General features: G+C 47.5%; 1 pseudogene; it reads right to left on the bottom strand.

Moving 5' to 3' along the window:
- The window catches only part of LOC142704282 (uncharacterized), a 39,582-nt pseudogene extending 27,219 nt beyond the window's left edge, over positions 1-12,363 (bottom strand).
- Positions 12,364-16,777: the final 4,414 nt, after the last annotated feature.

Genomic DNA, 16,777 nt, shown 5'->3' with positions numbered 1-16,777 from the left:
CGCAGCATTCAGGGGAATAGCGGCGGATAAGAGTGGTTTCTCTGATCTCCACCGTTATAGAGCGGGGCTACGGCTATATAATACAGTCATTGCCCCGCTGCTGACATTAACTGCACACGCGGTCAGCTTGAGGTGATGCGGCCGGCGCTGCATTAATGAGTGGCGGCGCAGACACCGAAGACAGAACACGTGGGTGTTTTGCAGTGCGGCAGCCATGTTCTGTCTTCAGTGCTGCCCCTCATTAGTGCAGCGCTGGCCGCATCGCATCATCCTCACGGCGCGCACTTGTCAGGACTCAGGAGCGGGGCAATGGCTGTATTACCCAGCCGCAGCCCCGCTCTCATTCATCATGTATTACTATACTTAGCTGTGTGGCTCGAACCATTTGGGGATGCAGAGTATCGAAACAGTATCGAAGTTTCAATGCATTGTGCATCCCTAGTAAGTAGGGCCACAAATCCCCCCCTTGCCGCACAGCCCCCTTGTAGGTAGTGCCACACAGATCCCTTGTAGTGCCACACACCCCCTTGTAGGTAGTGCCACACAGCCCCTGTGTAGGTAGCACTCCCTTCCTGTAGATAGCTCCACTGTAGCTCCCTGTGGCTGGGGATTCCGCTCCTTGACGGAGTGCTTGATGTCTCTGTCCATATATGAACAGTGACATCAGGGGCAACTAACTCCTGAAGCGGAATCCCTGTCCACAGCGTTGCCGATGCTGTGACAGGGGATTCCACTCCAGGAGAAGCCCCTGACGTCTCTGTCCATTTAGTCGGGGGGTGCTATCTACAGGGGTTCTGCAAAAAAATCTCCTCCTCCCCACATCCACTTCGCGCTATGAGGAGGAGAGAAAGCACGTCCGTGGCAGTTGTCCAGAGGAGTGTCGCGGCACCCCTGGAGGGTTCTCATGGGAACCTCATGTTGGGAACCACCAGCCTAGTAGATCGCAGAGCAGGGAGGTATATAGTGTTCCACTATAGTGTTCAATAGTATCTGCGTCTTTAGCAGGGCCGTATTTACAACTCACGCTGACCTAGGCACTAAGCCTGAATATACCCCCATTAAAGGCCTATTTAGTTTAGCCAATTATCATCATGATTCACCAGTTTCTAACCAATTATAATGATATTTGGTCAGTGTTAACAAAGGGGAAGATCAATGATAAAAACTTTGCTTATCGTTAATCTCAAAAGATGAAAAAAAAAAAGGTAATACACCCGGCCGTAGTCATAGCGATGTGTATTCTGTTCTGAGCGTAGCCCAGCCTCCAGGGATGACGATTCATCCCATGTGACAGCTGCAGCCAATCAAAGGCTGCAGCGCTCACATGGACTACAGCGTCATCGCAGGAGGCCGGGCTACGCTCAGAAAGGGAGAGGGACTATGGCTGGGAGTATTCGTTTTTTTAAAATTTATTTCTGCAGTCTTTCCGCCAAAAAAACTGCAACAAAATTTGGTGCCGTTTTTCAGGTGAAATTCCCTGCGGTTCTCAGGACGTATACACTGTGTAGTTTTACATATCCACCCTGTGTGTTCCTACCCTTATAATCAAGTTGCTCTCCCCCACAAATATTATCTCTAAGGGCTTATTCAGACGAATGGGATATACGTCCGTGCAACGCGTGTGATTTTCATGCGCCTCGCACGGACCTATATTAGTCTATGGGGCCGTGCAGACATGTGCGTGAGTTTTATGCAGCGTTGGTCCGCTGCGTAAAAGTCACGACATGTCCGTTCTTTGAGCGTTTTTCGTGCATCACGCACCCATTGCAGTCAATGGGTGCGTGAAAACCACGCATGCCACACGGACGCACTAACGTGCGAACAGCGTGGTTCGCGCAACAGTTGTCAAAAGGATGAATGAAAACAGAAACGCACCCTGTGATTTTCTGTTTACAAACATCCAAATGGAGTGTCATAATGATGGCAGCTGCGCGAAGACCACGCAGCCGCGCATCATATGATGCTGCCACACGGAGCTGTCAAGTGCCTTTTGCGCAGGCAAAATGCCACGTTTTTTGCGTGCGCAAAAGGCACACGCTCGTGTGTATCCAGCCTAAGTGAATTAATACACCCTTTATGGCAGCACGATTTTGTAAATTACAACAACTTACCCCCTATTCATTCTCTATTGGAGCGCCGGAAAAAGCAGAACACTGCACTCGGCTATCTCCGGCGCTCCCATAGAGAATGAATGGAGCGGCAGTGCGCATGCGAATGTAACCGGAATACCCCTTAACGAGGTATTGGACAGCCGCTCCTACATAGTGCCAGCGTGGTTGTTGGCCGCGTTGCGACAGTGTGAGGGCCGCTCCGTGTGGCCGTACCCTAAAGAATCCTTTCTCCCCATACATAACGCTAAGTTCCCCTCCCCATGATTCATAAAAAGCTCCTACACCACAAAATAAACTATACAGAAGTCCCCCTCCCCACAAAATACATTTATAAAGAATCCCCCCACACTCCTATAGCATTTATGGCAATGTCCCCTCACCTTCAAAATCGATCTGTAAAAAATACACACACACACAAAGTACCTCTAACCTAGTCTCCCCTCCCCCACAAAATCGATCTTTGCAATAAAAACATTTCTCCTCTCTTCGGCTCGTACCCACTGGCGCCCCCCCCCTACAGCATGGCGGCCGTCGCCCTGTGCGACCGCACGTGTCGCACATAGCTAAGGCCGGCCATGGAAATATATAAAGATGAGTGATCGCTCCCATACATAGCTCCTTGTAAAAGGAGCAAACTTGGGCAGATCAAGGACCCGTTGTCTCAGACCTCTTCTGATCACTAGGTTAGAAGCTCAACCGTTGTAGTAGAATTGAAGGTATCCTGCAATGTTCTTTTATATGTTCATAGCCATTACACTTCCAATCATAAATCACGTCAAGGATCATTTGATCACACCATAGCCAGAAAGTTAAAACAACTCCACCCAAAATATATAAAAGTATGTTTACACGTGGCGGATTTGTTGCAGAAATTTCTGCGACTGTCCCATTCGTATATCCATCTTCCCTTTTCCCTTCCCTTGGTTGAACTTGATGGACATGTGTCTTTTTTCAGCCGTACTAACTATGTAACTATGTAACTATGTTGCAAAAACAACTACATACAAATGTATGATTTTCTACTGCGTGTAGACGTACCCTAATTCCCCTATTATGTATATACCTTGTCTTCTTCTACAGTTGTTTTATATTGTGAGTAGATGATCATACACAATTACAGATTCACATTCAGCGTACCAACAACATTCCTTTATATACAAAAATTGACATGGTTATCTCCATATCCTCATAGTTTCAGATTCATTTTTAAATTATATCTTGCATGACATGATTACATAATCGAAGCATCATCCAAGGTTCATCCGAAACATCTTCATAAACGTAATACAAAAAGAAAAGAAAAATAATCCACTGCTGGAACAATATGAGTCAACGGAGATGTCAACAGTCTGCACGGTTAAAGATATGGGGTGGGAAAAAGACCTGATCTGCACTTATATCCCCCACAATGTGATCAAAAAATGGCTTCTCATCTATCCGAATTTCTTGATGGTCAATTAGATCTGGTTTCTAGGTAAAGCATTTCTCAAAATCTGAACTTGTAAACGGCTTCTCCCCCGTGTGAACCTTTAGATGTACAACGAGACCTGCTTTCTGGGTGAATTCTTTGCCACATTCGGAACATGAAAATGGTTTCTCCCCTGTGTGAATTCTCTGATGTCTAATAAGATCGGATTTGAGGGTAAAACAGTTTCCGCAAACTGAACATGAAAAATGGCTTCTCCCCCGTGTGAATTTTCTGATGTTGAGCTAAACTCGATTTCTTAGTAAAACATTTCCCACATTCCAAACAAGAAAATGGTTTCTCCCCTGTGTGACTTCTCTGATGATGGACAAGGTATGATTAACGGGTGAAACATTTGCCACATTCGGAACATTGAAATAGTCTCTCCCCCGTGTGAGTACTCTGGTGTTTAGCAAAATCTGTTTTCCCTGTAAAGATTGTCCCGCAGTCCGAACAAGAAAATTGCCTGCAGTCCGTATGTAATCTCTGATGTTTAACAAGATCTGATTTCTTGGCAAAGGATTTCCCACATTCCGAACATGGAAACGGCCTCTCCCCCGTGTGACTCCTTTGATGTGCATTAAGATTTGACTTATCGGCAAAACATCTTCCACATTCCAAACAGGAAAATGGTTTCTCCCCCGTGTGATACCTCTGATGTTTAACAAGATCTGATTTATTGAAAAAACATTTCCCACATTCCGAACATAAAAATGGCTTCTCCCCCGTGTGAATTTTCTGATGTCCAGCAAGACTTGATTTTAAATTAAAAGATTTGCCACATTCTGAACAGGAGTATGGCTTCTCCCCCGTGTGAATTCTCTGATGCTGAAAAAGAACTGATTTCTTAATAAAACATTTCCCACATTCCAAACAAGAAAATGGTTTCTCCCCGGTGTGAATTCTCTGATGGTCACCAAGAACTGATTTATAGATAAAACATTTTCCACATTCGGCGCATGAAAACGGCCTCTCCCCTGTGTGAGTTCTCTGATGGTGAACAAGATCTGTTTTATGGGTAAAACATTTCCCACATTCTGAACATGAAAAAGGCTTCACCCCTGTGTGAATTCTCTGATGATAGACAAGGGATGATTTCTGGGCGAAAAACTTCCCACACTGTGAACATGAAAACTTCTTCTTGCCTTTAGGAATCATCAGATGACTACATAGACCACCGTTCTGGGTAAGACATTTCCTACATTCGGAAGATGGAGGCTCATTGACTCCTGTGTGTGTCTTCTCATGATTAAGAAGATGTGCTTCCTGTGTAAAACATTTCCCGCACTCTGAACAAGGAAATAATTCACACCCTCCGTGTTCGGTAATTATATCCGATCTATGAGGAGAAAGTTGTTCTTGGTTAAAAGGATTAGACAACATATCTCGGCTGTGATTTCCTGGAGAAATCGTTTGGGTGATTAGGTTTTCTCCTGGAGAATATGGTCTGTAATATTTTTCTTCCAATTCGGAATCTGGCAATGAAAGTTTTCCTTTGCTGCAGTCGTCTGTTGAGAAAAAAATATATTCGGTCTAAACACTATAACGGCATAACAGTTATCTATAAGTTTCTGTACCCCTTTGTAATGCAAAACACAAAACAGGACATATGCAGTTAACCTATTCACTACCAAGGATATGACTGTTACATGTCGTGCCGTTTTACTGCCGGGACCATTTTCACAATTTTGACAGACAACACAAATAAAACCTGAGATATAAAATAATAATAATTAAAAAAATCATATACCCTCATACCCATACATTTTATAAATGTAGAAATCTGCCACATTGTGAAAATGCCACCCAGCGCTCCACACTCATGGGTGATTTCATACAATTTTTCATCAAAGTCGTTTTATAAAAATAAAATGGATAAAAATTCCCGTGTATGGCTAAAAGTCAGAGCCAAATGCAGAAGTCCTCCTAAAAATATTTTTGCAAAATCATCACATAGCCTCCCTGTTTGGTAACAGAGGATTATAATGAAGAAAAAGGCCCTTTCACACAGGCCAATGATCGAGCAATCGAGAATTCAAATCAACGATTGTTTCTGACCATTGCCCCGTGTGAACCGTACAATGATCAGCCGATGAACGATCGGCTGATCTGCTCGTTTATGCAGCAATAAATATTATCGTTGTTGGCAGCACATGATAGAAATCTATAGGGACGAACGATCGGAGTAACGAGCGCTTGTCCCCATACATAACCAATTGTTTCTCCTTGTGAAAGGAGCAAACCAGCACCAAGCTACATTATTGATCGGCGCTTGTTTTCATGGTCCAGATCGGGCCGTGTAATAGGAATTTAAGCTCCTGTATCACAACCGCAGAATAAAAATCAGCCTGTTACGCTAAGTTCTCCGCCTGCACAGCCTTCCAGTGGCCCCAGCAGGTGATACAGGAGCTTTTCTTTATGTTTTAACCCTCCGTTACCAATCGGTGTGGATATGTGTTCTCCGATTGTCACATTTAGGAGAGGGTAGGCTTTTTTTTCTACAAAAGGAGCAGTTGGATATGTAATCACCCCCTGAGCCCAATCCAGACATGGTTGAAGCTACGACCATCGGGAATGAATGAAATATTAGAGACTATCATGTAACAAAAAAAGAAAATAGAACACAGTGACAATCTGTAGTCAAGTAAAATCCCTACAACCTGTAAATGGTCTATACGGGGCTATTAGCGGAACTTAATACCACTCCTGGTGGCTAACCAGAATATTACATCTTGAAAATGGTCTATACCTTCCATTGTAAAGGCTCTTTTTGACCCTCATAGTTTTCCGTAGACTCTTCCATGTGCTGCTCCATCCTTACGAATACAGATACAATGTGTAATGATAGAATATATGGTTTACTATAATTATCCAGGACATCCTCTCCAGTCCTGCCATTATGTGTATATTTGTTGCTGTTATCATAGTTTCGTCCCCCCCAATGGTTTTATACACAATACTGTATATCCTTCTGGTTTTTGAGACAAGGCTTAAAGGGTAACTAAACGTTCCACAAACTTCTGACATGTCATAGTAAAAGGTCAGAAGTTTTGCTCGGTGGGGGTCCGAGCACTGAGACCCCCACTGATCGATAAAACGAAGCAGCAAAAGCGATCATGTGAGCGCTGAGCCGTTTAGTTTCTGGTCGGCTTTTCTCGGAAAGCCGATGTATCGGAGTACGGACTCATAGACTTTCTATTGAGTCCGTACTTCAACTGATCGGCTTTTCGAGAAAAGCCGAATAGAAAGCAAGCGGCTCAGTGCTGACATGAGAGCTTCTGCGGCTACGTTTTATCGATCGGTGAGGGTTTCAGTGCTCGGACCCCAAATTTTTTCACATGTCAGAAGTTTGTTGAACGTTTAGTTAACCTTTAAAAGGAGGTTTAAAACACAATATACTGCAATACAATAGTATTGCAGTTTATTGTGTAAGTGATCCAAACAATTTTAAAAAAAATGGAATGTACAATTTTTTTTACTAAAAGTACAAAAAACAACAACATATTTCCATTAAAAAAAACACATTAACATAATTGCCATAAATTCCGCATGGTGAACGCCATAGGAAAAAAAAAAACTTGACAAAATCATTGCATTTTTCTGGTCACCTCGCTTCCCCCAAAAAAATGGAACAAAAAGTGTTTAACATGGTACCAGTAAAAACTACAGCTCGCCTCGAAAAAAACAAGCCTCACTCCGCTCCACTGACAGAAAAATAAAAAACTTAGGCTGCATTCACCCACAGCGTATTGCTACATTTTTGGGCGCTTTTTGTGGCGTTTTTCTTTTATACAGTTTTAAGGCCTTATGGCTCTCAGAATACAGCGACACAAATTTATTTTTTAAACAATTATGCTCCATGCACACGAGGCTCCCAGTAAAAATCATAGACGTTACACTTATACATTTTTTAATATAGTAACCTATGGGTGACGGATGTCACTGTATGGCATCCGACACGTGCACACGTCATGGGTCTTCAAAAGATTTTAAAGGGGTTTTCCCACGAGGGTCATTGATGACATATCCACAGGATATGTCATCAATGTCAGATAGATGCAGGTCCCACCTCTGGGACCTGCACCTACTTCCAGAATGGAGCCTCCTAAACCCCGTTCTAGCTTTTTGTGCGTAACATGCGAGCTACGCTGTTTCCGTAACTACTATTCAGTTCTATTGGGCTTACAGGAACAGCGTAGCTCAGCAAGTTATGTTGTTTTCTCCTTCATGGCCGGAAATCTGCTGAACCACAAAGAGGTAGAACAGGGTTTAGGGAGCCCCGTTCTAGAGATAGATCTGGGAGCCAGAGGTGGGACCCGCGTCTATCTGACATTTATGACATCCTGTGGATATGTCATAAATGTCCCTCGTGGGAGAACCCCTTTAATGACGTATATGTTTAACGTTGTGGCGGAACGGGTGACGGTTACAGGCATTGTACCAAAATACAGGTTAAGCCTGCCGCAAACCGTCGCACTCCCGCCATCCGGGTGCCATAGCTTAGATGGTGCCCGGTGCTAGATGGGGATATGTCCCCTCAAACTGCATTACGTTATGTTTGATAACCAGTTGATTTGTATTGTATTCAGTGCTGCTTCACTGTCCTCCCCCTCTAGGGTTAATCTTACACTGAAGGAGAATGAGTCACAGGCTGAGAGCGGGAACTTGTCTAATGTAAATAAGAAAAAGGAGGGGGCAAGAGCAGGATGCACATGGCCTGTTTCCTGAGGGAGGGGTGAGTGAGGGATATAGTGGTGCTGTGTGAGCTCTCAGTTAGTTGCTGCCCAGGAGAGGATGAGATAGCAGTGTGAGCTGCAGGCAGGGGCTGTCTACCTCAGAGATGGTACCTGACCTAGGGACACTAATAGAGGACAAGTGCTGGAGTCCCATCTAACTAAGGAGGATCTGGAGACACCCCAATGGATGAAAGGTACAGTGGAGAGACCCCATAGTGAGGTAGCCTGTCCCATCCAGCCCAGAGGGGAGAAGCAGCAGTGCATTGTTTCTGTGTGTGTCTGTCCCTATTAATAAACGCGCCGCTGTGGCTTGTCCCCTGTTAATCTGTGTCGCCTGAATCTATCGCCCACATTCTCTTGGCGTAAACTGACCCCCACTGACCCGGTTTCGCCACAAACGTATACTTCGGAAGCATTTCCCGGCGTCTAGGTCAAAAGGAGACCACTAAATGCAGTGTGAATGTAATGGTCGCGGACCGCCGGCATTACTTACCCGCCAACGGCCGCAGGCCTGTGAGCTCTTGCTGGAGACTCCATCCTCTGAAATGCCGGCACACAATACTGTGCTCTGCTGCTGCTGTGAGTAGGGCCAGTGCGCGCACCAGGAGAATAACCCCCATCCTATCCCAGCATACCAAGAGCTATAAACAGGATTCTGCCCTCTTCCTCCTTGCCCGAGTGTTGTTGTGTCCTCCCATGTTTGTTATTGCAAACGGTACCTTAGTTATATCCTGTGTTCCTGTATCCCGTAATTGTGTTTGTTCCAGTGCAAAGTCTAGTGTTGAAGTAAAGTTGGTCCTCTGTGCCAAGTGTCATCTGTGCCAAGTGTCATCTGTGCCAAGCGTCTGTCTATCTTCTACCCAGGTAATCTTGTCCTAAAGACTTTCATTGACTGTTCTTTGGCCAGCTGCTACTCCGCTACGGTCTGAGCGGCCTAGTGGGTCCACATACCCCATAGCCGTGACAGTGCAGTGAACAGGGGCCTAATCTAGATGTTACGCGAATGCCTTGGCCACCAAGCCCTTAGTAGAAAGCTTACATAAATATAACTGTCAATACAAAGTCTAGCTTTAGGACAGTGCGTTGCTTTTTTTAGATAGTCCAACTGGGCGTCTAAGTTTTGCAATTGACTTGGTGAAAGAGTAAAATTATTCCAGTTAGGACAAACTGGAGAAATTTGGACTTGTAAAGCACTCCCGCTCCTTCTCAGTATTTCCCTGCACAGCGGGCGTGCTGAACAGGGATGATATCTATTCTATGTATTCAGTGGTTATTACGCACCTGGGCAGATATTTACAGGAATGTCCTCCTCCTTACACTGCTGATCACCCACCACATACGTCTCTTCATCTTCCTCCTTAACTTCAACTTTAATATCATTTAGATCTTCACCCTGTTCCAACACATGAATTAAAAAGTGACTCAACAAAATAAAAAATGTAATCAAATGCCTTAGTATATATATACTTTTTAAAGAGTCTCTGTCACCAGTTTATAAGTGCCCTCTCTCCCACATAATGTGATCGGCGCTGTAATGTAGAGAACAGCAGTGGTTTTTATTTTGAAAAACGATCATTTTTGAGCAAGTTATGAGCAATTTTAGATTTATGCTAATTAGTTTCTTAATAGACAACTGGGCGTGTTTTTACCTTTTGACCAACTGGGCGTTGTACAGAGAAGTGTATGACGCTGACCAATCAGTGACCAATCAGCATCATACACTTCTCTCCATTCATGCCCATTTGTACTGTCACATACTCCCACATTAACATTACTGCAGTGTCCTGACAGTGAATATACGTTACCTCCAGCCAGGACGCCATGTCCATTCACAATCCTAACACTTCAGTAAAATTTATGTGGGACTTAATCGCTGCACAGCGTGATCTCACTGCGCTGTCGTTCATAGCGTGATCTCGCGGGATCACGCTGTGCAGTGAGTAAGTCCCACACAAACTTTACCGAAGTGTCGGGATTGTGAATAGACATGGTGTCCTGGCTGGAGGTGATGTCTATTCACTCTCAAGACACTTCAGTAAAGTTAATGTGGGTGTACGTGACAGCACAGCGTGATCTCGCGAGATCACGCTGTGCTGAGTACAAATGGACATGAATGGAGAGAAGTGCATGATGCTGATTGGTCACTGATTGGTCAGCGTCATACACTCCTCTTTACAACGCCCACTTGGTCAAAAGTTAAAAAACGCCCAGTTGGGAATTAAGAAAGTCATTAGCATAAATCTAAAATTTCTCATAACTTGCTAAAACATTATCGTTTTTCAAAATAACCACTGTTCTCTACATTACAGCGCTGATCACATTATGTAGGAGACAGGGCACTTATAATGTAGTGACAGAGACTCTTTAAGGCCTAGCTACTGACCCCAAATCATCCCATTATCTCCTAACTTATTATATAAAATAACACAAACCAATGATGTATTTAATGAGCAGGTAGTAAGAGATTGGTACAGCTTGTCTACAGACTAGATCCACTTTGGTATTTTGTAAGCCCCATCTACCTGAAGATCCTGCGAGACATTGTGATCCTCCTCTGCACAATCCTGGGAATACGGAGGACTAGGACATCTTTTTGGTGGATTTCTCTTACTGGATCCATCTGTGGACACAAATACATTGTTATATGTGATGATCAGGTGATGGGTGTATCTAGGAGACCTTCAAAAATTATCTCTACATTACTCTCCTCTTACCCGCTGATGTGCGGTTCTGGTGGTCCATCATGACGTCCTTGTAGAGATCCTTCTTACCCGGTGATGTGAGGGGCCGGTGGTCCTCCATCATGACGTCCTTGTACAGATCCCTCTTACCCGGTGATGTGCGGTTCCGGTGGTCCTCCATCATGACGTCCTTGTAGAGATCCTTCTTACCCGGTGATGTGAAGGGCCGGTGGTCCTCCATCATGACGTCCTTGTACAGATCCCTCTTACCCGGTGATGTGCGGTTTTGGTGGTCCTCCATCATGACGTCCTTGTAGAGATCCTTCTTACCCAGTGATGTGCAGTTCTGGTGTTCCTCCATCATGACGTCCTTGTACAGATCCTTGTGTTCTTCTATATACTCCCTGTAATGCCGAGGTAGGGAGACAGACAGGTGAGCCCCTAATCTACCCGCCACTCAGTCCCTGCCTGCTTGCAACGGCCGGTCCTAGGCGACGGCGTACAACTGGGCGACGGTCCCTACGCTCACTATGTGCACGACAGACAAACAGACAAGGGTACACAGAAGCTAGGGGAAAGGGGCAGTTGCCCACGGCAACACCGTGAGCAACAAGAGTAGTGAACGAGCCGAGTCAAACCAGGAGTGTACGAGGCACCAAACGCAGAACAGGAGAGTAGTCAGTAAGCCAGGGTCTATATGGAGCAGAGGACAAAAGTACAAGCAGCAGCAGAGCCAGGAAACAGACAGAATCACAGGCACTGAGGAGCAGGAAGTGAAGGTATAAATAGACAGAGGGCGGGAGCTAGCTCCGTCTGGCCAGGCTGTGATAGGCTCTCCCACTCCTCAGCCTCCCAATCTGATTGGTAGAAGGAGTCGTCACTCGACCAGACTTAGGAGCAGGTGCAGACTGACTAACCACGGGCGTCGACACAGAAGCTGTGTCTGGCAGATCCTTTACAGTACCCCCCTTTTATGAGGGGCCACTGGACCCTTTCTAGGTGGCCCTGGCTTATTGGGGAACCGAAGATGGAACCTCCTGAGCAATACTGCAGCGTGAACAGGGACTCATAGCATCGTACATCACTATGATGCTAGGAGCCCGGCTCCCTGCACTGTGTACGGTCCGGGTCTTCCGGCCGAAATACGTTCCGTACTTTACGGACGTAACATGGTCGTGTGAACCCAGCCTTACACTGCCACTCCTCCATGGAGAAATAGACGACGACATCCTGACATCTTATAGGAACCTGACACACAATGATACAGTCATCACCCAGACACATTATACCTTGTGTTATTATATAATGTCCCAGCATTCCCGGCAGTGTCACCTCTCCAGTCAGCAGCTCGATAATCTTGTGGGTGAGGTCCAGGATCTTCTCGTTATTTCTCTCATGGATCAGTGAGTGAGGTGGAGGCTCTGTAATGAGGCTCTGGGTCCTGCTCCATACTACTGAAACACCAGGAATCACGCATTCACCGGATTTCTTCTTAACTACATTGCAACCCTGTGTATGAAGAGGGACGCCATTAAAGATCCTGAAATACATTTCGGGAATCCCTCACCTCTCCTGTCAGGTCCCTGTTGTATTATTAGAGATAAGTCATGTTATATTTTTTTTGAAAACGCAAAAAAAATGCACCACAAAAATAGTCATGTGACATCATTCCCAGAATCCCTCACCTCTCCGGTCAGAATGTAGATGATCTCCAGGGTGAGGTTTAATATCCTCTCTGTCATCCCTTTTATGCTCATGTCCATCCCTGGTGGGTCAGTCAGGACACGGACTATTGTCTTGTTGGAGAAACTATAAGGAGACTTCAACAGGTAATAATATCCTGTCAGCAGAGAAAAATAGGATTTGATCTTTTTACTGATTGGTTATTGTAAAGTATTATTAACCGTTTCTGTCACGAATCTCTTTGGTCATCTGGTAAAACCATTACTATAACTTATACGTAGTGAAAATTATGTTGTAATTCGAGGTTCTCTATGATAAAGACAATTATTTTACTAAGTTCATTGAACCCTATAGATCCCGTGTAACAATGCCGGATGTAATAGAATATATTTAACATTGAACCTTATTTTACGCTTTTGTGAACGGGCAGATTAGTGTCCGTAACGAGCGCCGATAATTACAGGTCAATCTGGGATGTTTAAAGGCCCTTTACAAAGGCTAATGTAAACTGCATGGGGATGAGCGATCGATAATTCCTTAGCGATATGTCACGTATATTTACGTGACAGGTGTTAAGGAGAAGTATGGATCAGACTCCGCCAGCTCCATCCACAGCTGGTGCCGGCAGTATGATCACTGATTCCGGTGGTTTAACCACTTAGATTCCACAGGCGATAGCGACATCTATGCCATTTAAATCCCCTCCAACAGCCCCCATGTGATGCAATTGAAGGGTGCCGATGGTTCTCATGACAGCCGGGGGCCTAATTAAGACGTGGGGGGAAGGAGAGAGGAAGGAGGAGAGGGAGAGGAAGAGGGGAAGGAGAGAGAGAGGAAGAGGGGAAGGAGAGAGAGAGGAAGAGGGGAAGGAGAGAGGAAAAGGGGAAGGAGAGAGGAAAAGGGGAAGGAGAGAGAGAGGAAAAGGGGAAGGAGAGAGGAAGAGGGGAAGGAGAGAAAGGAAGAGGAGAAGGAGAGAGTGAGGAAGAGGGGAAGGAGAGAGAGAGGAAGAGGGGAAGGAGAGAGAGGAAGAGGGGAAGGAGAGAGGGGAAGGAGAGAGAAAGAGGAAGAGGGGAAGGAGAGAGAGAGGAAGAGGGGAAGGGTGGGAGGGGGAGAGAGAAAGAGGGGAAGGGTGGGAGGGAGAGGAGAAGAGAGGGAGGGGAAAGGAGAGAGGGGAAGGAGAGAGGGAGGAAGGGAATAAGGGAGAGGAGAGAGTGCAAGGGAGGTTGAAGGAAAGGGAGGGGAAGGAAGGGAGGGGAAGGAAGGAAGCGAGGGAGGTGAAGGAAGGGAGGGGAGGAAGGGAGGGGGCGGAAGGTAGAGAAGGATGAGAGGAAGGCGGAGGGAGAAAGATAGAGGGGAGAGGGAGGAAGGAAGAGCGGATGGAAGGAAAGATAGGGAGGAAGGGGAGAGTGGGAGGGAGGAAGGGGAGAGGAGGAAGGGACAGGGGGAAGGAGAGGGAGGAATGGAAAGGGAGGAAGAGGGAAGAAGGAAGGGAGGGGGAGGAAGAGAGGGAGGGAAGAAGGGAGGGAGGGAAGAGAGGGAGGGAAGAAAGTAGGGAGGGAGAGGGAAGAAGGAAGGAAGGGGAAGGGAGAGAGGGAGGGAAAGAGGGGAGGGAAAGAGGGGGAAGGGAGGGGGAAGAAGGAAAGGAAGGGAGAGCGGATGGAAGGAAAGGAGAGAGAGGAAGGGAGGGGGGAAGGGAGGGAAAGAGGGGGAGGGGAGAGAGGGAGGGAAAGAGGGAGGGAAAAAGGGGGAGAGAAAGAGGGGGAGGGAAAAAGGGGACAGAGGATGGAGGGAGGAGGGGGAGGAAGGGAGGAGAGGGAGGAAGGGAGAGGAAAAATGGAGGGGGAAGAAGGGAGGGGGAGTGAAGAAGGGAGGGAGAGGGAAGGGAGGGAGGGAGAGGAAGGGAGGGAGAGGGAAGAAGGAAGGGAGGGAAGGGGGAGGAAGAGAGGAAAGGAAGAAGGGAGGGAGAGAGTAGAAGGAAGGGAGGAAAGAAGGGAGGGAGGGAAGGGGGAGGAGGAGAGGGAGATGAAAGAAGAGAAGGAGAGGAAAGAAGAGAGGGAGAGGGAAAAAGAGAGGGAGAGGGAAAGGGAGGGAGAGGGAAGAAGGGAGGGAGAGGGAAGAAGGGAGGGGGAAGAAGGGAGGGAGAAGGAAGAAGGGAGGGAAAGGGAAGAAGGGAGGGAGAGGGAAGAAGGGAGGGAGAGGGAAGAAGGGAGGGAGAGGGAAGAAGGGAGGGAGAGGAAGAAGTGAGAGGGAGGAAGAGAGGGACGGGAGAGGGAAGGGAAGAAGTGAGGGAGGGGGGAGGGAAAAAGGGAGGTGGAGGGAAGAAAAAAGGGAGAGGGAGGGAAGAAAGGAGAGGGAGGGAAGAAGGGATAGGGAGGGAAGAAGGACGGGAGAGGGAGGAAAGAAGGACGGGAGAGGGAGGGAAGAAGGAAGGGAGAGGGAGGGAAGAAGGAAGGGAGAGGGAGGGAGGGAAGAAGGAAGGGAGAGGGAGGGAGGGAAGAAAGAAGGGAGAGGGAGGGAAGAAGGGAGAGGGAGGGAAAGAAAGGGAGAGGGGGGAAGAAGGGAGAGGGGGGAAGAAGGAAGGGAGAGGGGGGAAGAAGGGAGAGGGGGGAAGACGGAAGGGAGAGGGGGGAAGACGGAAGGGAGAGGGGGAAAGAAGGAAGGAAGAAGAGAGGGAAGAAGAAAGGAAGGGAGAGGGAAGAAGAGAGGGAGGCAAAGAGAGGGGGAAGAAGGGAGAGGGAAGAAAGGAGGTAGGGGGAAGAAGGGAGGGAGAGGAAGAAGGGAGGGAGGGGGAAGAAGGTAGGGAGAAGAAGGAAGGGAAGGGGAATAAGGGAGGGAGGGGGAAGAAGGCAGGGAGGAAGAAGAAGGGAGGGAGAAGAAGGGAGGGAGAAGAAGGGAGGGAGAAGGGAGGGAGGGGGAAGAAGGTAGGGAGAAGAAGGAAGGGAAGGGGAAATAAGGGAGGGAGGGGGAAGAAGGCAGGGAGGAAGAAGAAGGGAGGGAGGGAGAAGAAGGGAGGAGAAGAAGGGAGGGAGAAGGGAGGGAGAGTGTAAAGGATTTGCCAGACACAGCTTCTGTGTCAACGCTCGTGGTTAATCAGCCTGCACCTGCTCCTAGGTCTGCTAGAGTGGGAGAACCTATCACAGCCTGGCCAGACGGTTCTAGCTCCCGCCCTTGGTCTACTTATACCTTAATTTGCTGCTTTTCCTTTGCCTGTGATTCTCTGGTTTCCTGGCTCTGCTGTTCCTGCTTTTCCTATTGACCTCTGCTTCATATTGACCCTGGTTTTACCGACTACTCTCCTGCTCTGTGTTTGGCACCACGTACACTCCTGGTTTGACTCGGCTCGTTCACTACTCTTGTTGCTCACGGTGTTGCCGTGGGCAACTGCCCCATTTCCCATAGCTTCTGTGTACCCTTGTCTGTTTGTCTGTTGTGCACATATTGAGCGTAGGGACCGTCGCCCAGTTGTACGCCGTCGCCTAGGATGGGCCGTTGCAAGTAGGCAGGGACCGAGTGACGGGCAGATTAGGGCTCACCTGTGAAGGAGAGGGAAGAAGGGAGGGAGAGGGAAGAAGGGAGGGAGTGAGAGGGAAGAAGGGAGGGAGTGAGAGGGAAGGGAGGGAGGGGAGGGAAGAAGGGAGAAGGAAGAAGGGAGGGAGGGAGAGGGAAGAAGGGAGGGAGAGGGAAGGGAGGGAGAGAGAAGAAGGGAGGGAGAGAGAAGAAGGGAGGGAGAGAGAAGAAGGGAGGGAGAAGGAGGGAGGGAGAAGGAGGGAAGGAGGGAGGGAGAGGGAAGAAGGAAGGGAGAGGGAATAGAGAGTAGAAGGGAGGGAGAGAGAAAAGGGAGGGAGAGAGAAGGGAGGGAGGGAAGAAGGGAGGGAAGGGGGAGGAAAGAGAGGGAGAGAAAAGAAGAGAGGGAGAGGGAAGAAGGGAGGAAGAGGGAAAAAGGGAGGGAGGGAGAGGGAAGAAGGGAGGGAGAGGAAAGAAGGGAGAGGGAAGAAGGGAGGGAGAGGGAAGAAGGGAGGGAGAGGGAAAGAGGGAGGGAGAGGGAAAGAGGGAGGGAGAGGGAAAGAGGGAGGGAGAGGGAAAGAGGGAGGGAGAGGGAAA

The sequence above is a fragment of the Rhinoderma darwinii genome, unplaced genomic scaffold (assembly GCF_050947455.1).
Source record: "Rhinoderma darwinii isolate aRhiDar2 unplaced genomic scaffold, aRhiDar2.hap1 Scaffold_303, whole genome shotgun sequence".
NCBI classification, from domain to species: Eukaryota; Metazoa; Chordata; class Amphibia; order Anura; family Rhinodermatidae; genus Rhinoderma; species Rhinoderma darwinii.
The sequence above is the reverse complement of the archived record's forward strand: the minus strand, read 5'-3'. Positions and strand labels throughout refer to the sequence as shown.